Below are 7,770 nucleotides of genomic sequence, written 5' to 3'. Positions count from 1 at the left end.
AAAAAAAAAAAAAACAGAGCAAAACCCTTTATTCTTTGAGAGAGAAAGCTTACTTGCCCAAATCATACTCCCTAATAAAAACAGCATGAGGCCAACTAAATCTGTCTCTCAAATATTATAAACAAAGCTATTAAATTTTAATCATCTTGACCATAAGACATAATTTCCATAAACCTTTTATAATTTTGTAAATTAAAGAGTTGTTACTGCTCCAAGAAAACCTTGTTAATGTGACTCAAGGGCCTGGATGCCGGCCCTCCATCAGTGTGGCTTTGATGATAATATTTAATTTGTAGAGAAACTCTGAACTAATTTTCTCTCTCAAAATCAACCCAGAAACTCTCACGTGCTCACCTCTTCTAGGGGATTGAGTAGTGTTAAGATCTGGCTGTGTGTCTCATGAATGCAGGTTGTGTTGATTGTCAGCTCATGGGTCTGAAGATGGGGCTTTAGCTGCTATTCATGTTTAAAGTTTAGCAAGCTTTGTGTCCTTTCTCTACCAGGGTCAAAGCCCTGCAAGTTAATGGCATGAGGTCTTTAAAAGCAATACCTAAACACAGACACTATAACATTTTTTTAAATCTCAGTCTTCCTAGGACATGAATTAGTTAGACACAGAGGAAGAATGTGTCCTGGGTCACAAGTGAAAGTTTCTAGTTTCGTAGAAGAATTTAAAGCCAAGAGCACAGAAGGTTACATCGAAAGTAAACATTTTCTTTAGATTTTTATTTTTTTGAGATGGAGTCTCACTCTGTTGCCCAGGCTGCACCACAGTGGCATGATCTCAGCTCACTGCAACTTCTACCTCCTGGGTTCAAACAGTTCTCATGCCTCAGCCTCCCAAGCAGCTGAGATTACAGGCACCAGCCACGTCTGGCTAATTTTTTTGTATTTTTAGTAGACAGGGTTCCACCATTTTGCCAGACTAGTTTTGAATCCTGGACCTCAAGACAGCCACCGGTTTCAGCCTCCCAAAGTGCTAGGATTACAGATGTGAGCCACTGCACCTGGCCAAGATCCTTAAGATAAAATATTTTGTAGCATCAGGCCACAACAGCAGTTAGAATCTGAGGAAAATAGTTACAGGAACTGATGAAAAGTTTGAAGGACAAAGTGATTTCAGGCCTTCTTGAAGGGGAGAGAAGGCTGAAAACAGGGAGATGCAATAAAACTTAAACTTTAGAATTAAAAAAATTAAAATATCTTGTAATTTTATTGAATACATCAGTACCCTAAGAAAATTTTGTTGTTCTAACCAATTCTTTAGTTTATTAGTATATTTTAATATCAAAACCCAACCCCTAGAAAGACTACTAAAATTTCCTTTTAATCATAGCCAACTTGATTATGTAAAGCTTTTTTCATAAATTCCCTTTTTATAAACCTTATTGCCACTTACACAAACCATTTACAATATGCTTGGAGTTCCTGTCTTATCCTAAACATCCCTCTTTTTTTTTTTTTTTTTTGAGACAAAGTCTTGCTCTGTCACCAGATGCCAGGCTGGAGTGCAGTGGCGCGATCTCAGCTCACTGCAACCTCTGCCTCCTGGGTTCAAGCAATTCTCCTGCCTCAGTCTCCTGAGTAGCTGGGATTACAGGTGTGCACCACCATGCCCAGTTAATTTTTGTATGTTTTTTAGTAGAGACGGGGTTTCACCATGTTGGCCAGGATGGTCTTGATCTCTTGACCTTGTGATCCACCCACCTTGGCCTCCCATAATGCTGGGATTACAGGCATGAGCCACCGCACCCAGCCACATCCCTCTTTCTTAAATAACCAGTCATTTTATTTTAGGGCAAAAAATTTACCACGTAAGACTTTTTCTCGTATAAAATTATTTTTCTTTTAAACTTTCCTACCAAAAATACTTCTTCATATTTATAACATTCACTATCTCTCTCTTATGTACTAGTTCCTTTTGCCTTGTGTGATGGTTAATACTGAGTGTCAACTTGATTGGATTGAAGGATGCAAAGCATTGATCCTGGGTGTGTCTGTGAGGGTGTTGCCAAAGGAGATTCACATTTGAGTCAGTGGACCGGGGAAGGCAGATCCACCCTCAATCTGGGTGGGCACCATCTAATCAGCTGCCAGCTCAGCCAGAATAACATGAAAAGACTAGAGTGGTATCGCCTCCCAGGCTACATCTTTCTCCTGTGCTGGATGCCTCCTGCCCTCAAACATCAGACTCCAAGTTCTTCAGTTTCGGGACTTGGACTGTCTCTCCTTGCTCCTCAGCCTGCAGACAGCTTATTGTGGGACCTTGTGATTGTGTATGTTAATAACAAACTCCCGTATACACACACATATATGTACACAGTATATATGTGTACATGCATGTACATATATGCATGTGTGTACATATATATACTATTAGTTCTGTCCCTCTGGAGAACCCTAATATACCTTGTTTCAAAAATAACCTTTAAATAGCCTTTGAATTAGACAAAATTTATTTCCTTTTCATAAGAACACATTGTTTCTTAGAAAAATGTTTTCCTATAATCAAATTTTTGTTAAAAAAATGGAAATGATGCAGACATTTAATGAATATTATTTTAACTTTAGATTTTAAATTATATGACATTTATTTGCAAGCATTTATTCCATTACATTTACCTAATTAATTTTTAAATAGTTTACCTAGATTACTTTGAAAATTATGATAGCCATGTAAACCAAAAGTAAAATTCTAAGCTCCCCAACCATCTGCTTGAATCCCTCCTCTCGGCCAAGCGCATTACAAAGTTAATCTGAAAAACTAGCTCAGGCCAAGATAGGAAGAGGGAGGTGGGCCTACCTCATTACCATCAACACAGGCCTTAAGACTGATAGGAAGACTCTTTAAGTGTGAGAAGAAACATTTACAGCCTATTCTCTCTGAAACCCCCACCTGAAGGCTTCACCTGCACAATCAAACCTTGGTCTCTCTTATTGTAACCCAGATCCTCCTTTCTGCGGACTGCAGGTCTTTAGATAATAACTCAACCAACTGCTGGTCAGAATCTTTGAGTCTGCCTATGACTTGGAAGGCCTCATTTCCAGTTGTCTGGCCTTTTCCGGACTGAGCCAAGGTATATCTTATATGTATTGATTGATGTCCTATGTCTCCCTAAAATGAATGAAAAAGTTGTAGCCTCACCAGAGGGGCACAAGTCCTCAGGACCTTCTGAGGCTGAGTCACGGGTGTGAAAGGAAGATACATTGTGGCCCCAACATCACTAAGCTAAAGGGAAGAGTCAAGCTGGGAACTGATTAGGGAAAACCTGCCACCCTTTCTCTTCAAGGTCACCCCTCTGTTCACTGGGGTAAATGCATATTTGATTGCCTCCTTTGGAGAGGTTAGTCAGAAACTCAAAAGAATGCAACCGTTTGTCTCTTATCTACCTGCGACCTGGAAGCCCCCTCCCAGCTTCAAGTTGTCCTGCTGTTTCCAGACTGAACCAATGTTCCTCTTACCTATGTTGACGGATGTCTCACGTCTTTCTAAAATGTGTAAAACCAAACTGTGCTCTGACCAGCTTGGGCGACCGTCCTCAGGACCTTCTGAGGCTGTGTCATGGGTATGTGTCCTCAGTGTTGGCAAAATCAACATTCTAAATTAACTGAGACCTGCCTCATATTTTTGGGGTTCACATGGGCATGCCCTTAACCTTGGCAAAATAAACTTCGAAATTGATTGGGACCTGTCTCATGTTTTTGGTTTACAGTCATCGTTTAAAGTTCTTTCCCTGTTAACCAAACAGCCAGTGAATTTCAAGTGTTTACCTAAGTAAGAAAGTTAAGGTTAAATAAGTGGCTTTTTTTTTTTTTCGGCCAATAACTCAGGATTTACTGTTTTTATTAAATCAACAATATTAGACCAGTAAATCTAAATAACAACATACGTTGACAATTCTGAAGACATTTCTAATTTTATTTTATCAATGATTTTAAAGCCAGGTTATTTATTAAAGGTTTACTGAAGTCATGTGAATTGAAAAGCATTCGGACTTACTAATTTATGAGCGCTCCTTTATTTTTAGGCCAGTTTTGTACCTTGTGGTCACAACACATAACAAAACACATGCATGCACACATAGACACACCTAAGTGTGCACACACACACACATACAAAAACACACACATGCATGCACACATAAACACACCTAAGCGTGCACACACACACACATACTCACAAAAACACACACATGCATGCACACATAAACACACCTAAGCATGCACACACACACACATACTCACAAAAACACACACATGCATGCACACATAAACACACCTAAGCATGCACAAACACACATACTCACAAAAACACACACATGCATGCACTCATAAACACACCTAAGCATGTACACACATGCATTCACATACAGACACACATGCATGCACTCATAAACACACCTAAGTGTGCACACACATTCACATACACAAACACACACATGCATGCACACATAAACACATCTTAGTGTGCACATACACATTCACACACACACACATGTATGCACACATAAACACACCTAAGGGTGCACACACATATTCACATACACACACACGTGCATGCACACATAAACACATCTTAGTGTGCACATACACATTCACACACACACACATGCATGCACATATAAACATACCTAAGGGTGCACACACATATTCACATACACAAACACACACATGCATGCACTCATAAACACACCTAAGTGTGCACACACACATTCACATACACACACACGTGCATGCACACGCACACTCACATGCACACACACAAAGATCCCATAGCTGTTGTCTTGGAATTCCAGCCAGGAGGTACCAATGCAAAGTGACCAGTTTACAGAAGAATGGTTGGTTGTGAAGACTGGTTTTCATCTCAACACCAGTAGAAAGGTTCTCTAAACTAGAAAAAAATACGTTTCAGTAAGCAAAAACCACATCCTCATTTTTTTTTACAAACTTCACCAAAAATGCATCTTACTTTCCTGCTATTCTCTTAAAACCCTAATTCCGAGTAAAAACCTAGGATTACTTAACTCATGACTTTAAGATTTTCAATTACTGGAGAGAACTTTGAGACTAAATTTACCAAATTAATCTCACCAAAGATTGCTAAAGTCGTGTGAACTGAAAGGGCCCTGGGCTAGCTTCTATGAGTCTGATAAATATTTACTTTTCTTGAAGCCAACTAATTAGAGCGCTTTCATATTATTGGTAGTAAAATATTATTTCAGTGTGACACATAAACACACAGACTTAACAGACCCAGGTCTTAGAGACAGAGGCAGGTCTTAGAGATTTAAAATGTTTTACTTGCCTGTTTTTCACAATTGTTTCTTCCCTGCTTTAGACTACTAATCTCTTGATTATCTATTCCATGCCTTAAACAATTGTTAACTAGGCAACTCTAAATTTGCATCTCCAAATACAAGGCTTAGGTGAAGCAAGGTAAAAAATGTACATCTCAGAGCTCATTGGACCTAAAAAAGGCAAGGTCTGTTACGTAAATGAAGCCATTGTCTCCCCCTTAAAGTTCCCAGTGGTTTAGATGCAGAGACAGCAATGTCCTTACAAAATGGAAATCCCCTTTAAAGGCAGAATTTTATTGCAGTGACTTAGTTTGACAGGTAGTATTTTCAGTTGAGCTTTCTTAGGTCACTGGCCTAGGGTGGAACGGAGCCAAGAAACAGAGCCAAGAAAGCATGCATGATTTTCTTATCTAAATGTGCAATGAGTGGTCCCCTGTAGTAATGAACATTTCCTGTAGACTGTCCTCAGTCATCCTGAACATTCATAGCTCTCACCTGCCATTACACACACCAAGGCCATCTCTGGTATCTCTGAAAGCCGAAGAAGTCAGGTAATGCACTACAGAGGAAGCAGAACTTCAGACCTAAGAAGAATCTGCCATGGCTCTTCCAACTCCACTGAGAAAGCAGGCACCTCTGTGGGAAGCAGAGAAGCTCCTTTTTAGTTTCCTTTCTTGTTAAAGAATAAGTGTGCTCGTAACTCTGTGAAGCCCTATCCTGTAGCTGTGAGACATGCCGTGCTTACAGGCACGTAGTACATTCTGTGTCCTTGTACTTCAACCAAGATACCTGTGCTGGACGTGTTCACAGGCATGTCCCAGCTCTCCATGGCTTTTACCTGTTTAGAAAAGTTTTAAGATGTTAGCCAATCGGGTTTTAGATTGTGAGGTCTGGCTCCCGCCAACAGAGATCAGACACAGCAGTGAGGATGACCCCAAATGCATAAGGGATAAATTTGTGTGTTTTCCTTTGTTCATTGTACTTTCGAGGCACGATGGCTAGTGAGGGAACCCTTCCTGCAGCCCCGGAAGTAAAAATTGCATTGCTGAAAGCTCCTTTGTCTCAGTGCTGATTTTTCTTCGCTGCACTGAGCATCTATTCCCAACAACCCCCACACAGGGCAAGTGGTGCCCGATTCTGAGTTATTTAAGGGATCCAAGTCATGGTATTACAGGAGCTAGAAATAAATTTAGGCAGATAGGGAGGGTAAGAGAGTCCTCAGTAAGCTTTCCTTTTAATAAAAAGCAGCCCTCAAATAATTTCTTTCCTAACAAAAAGCAGCCTGAAAAATCAAGCTGCAAGCATAGACAGGCAAGCCGAAAGCTTACACGGGTAAGGGCAGGCAGCTGCGGCAACAGAAGAGGGTTACCTAGAAGCCAAGTATGTTCAACATGGAGGTTCTCTCTTCCCTCTTCTTTGTCGCCACCTGTGCAGTAAAAAGCAGGCAACGTGGCACCTGCCAGGTAGAGACCCCGTCTGGATAACAAAAGATTAGGGTGGGGTGGCCAGCTTCTTCATGCACGATGCAAATAACATGCTCGTGTCCTCTGTAAATCAGATACTCCCTCCTCAAGCTCATCTGTAAAACCCGTGCTTTCACCAAGGAACTGGGAGACCCACTCGGGCGCCCCTCTCTCTCTGCAGGTGAGAGAACTCTCCTCTTTCCTCTTTCCTCTGCCTCTTAAACCTCTGCTCTTAAACTCACTTCTGTGTGTCTGTGTCCTCAATTTCCCTGGTGTGAGAGGACAAACCTCAGGCATTTACCCCAAATAGGTAAGGGATAACTTTGTATGTTTTCCTTTGTTCATTGTACTCCTGTGGCAAGATGGCTAGTGAGTGCCCTTCCTGCAGTCCAGGAAGTAAAAACTGCCTTGCTGAGAGATCCTTTGTCTCAGTGCTGATTTTTCTTTGTGGCACTGAGCATCTATTTCCAACATTCAGCAAAAGATGCCTTAGATCTCAAGCAAATGTTGGGAGATCAGGGATTCTCATGGGGAGAGGAGGATACTGCTGGACTTCAGCAAATTATCCCATTTGTTTGAGCAGTAAAGAGAGCCCAAGCTGATACCAAGCACAGGTGGGAGTGTCTACAAAGAGTCAAACTCTGTCAAATATTTGAAGGGATTTATTCTGAGCCAAATATGAGGGACCACAGCTTGTGCCACTGCCCTCAGGGGCCCCGAGAACATGCCCCTGGTTCACTGACCTCTGCCTCCTCCCTGTGCCTGGCCATGCGCCACCTCCTTGCTGCCTTTGCAGAGTGCCCCTCCCATCCCCCTGCCTGGACACCCTTCCCCCTGCCTGGACACCCTTCCCCCTGCCTGGACACCCTTCCCCGGGTCTTGCTGAGGCTTTTTCACACAGAAGCCCCAGCCCAAGGCACATCCTTCCCTCTGACATATCAGGGGGAGGCTCTCCTGCCCCTCGAGTTCCTGAGATTCCCTCGCCCTCTCCCAGACCCTCTGTCTGGGGC

Source organism: Cebus imitator, unplaced genomic scaffold (genome assembly GCF_001604975.1).
Source record: "Cebus imitator isolate Cc_AM_T3 unplaced genomic scaffold, Cebus_imitator-1.0 Scaffold339, whole genome shotgun sequence".
NCBI lineage: Eukaryota > Metazoa > Chordata > Mammalia > Primates > Cebidae > Cebus > Cebus imitator.
Note: the sequence above shows the minus strand (reverse complement) of the source record.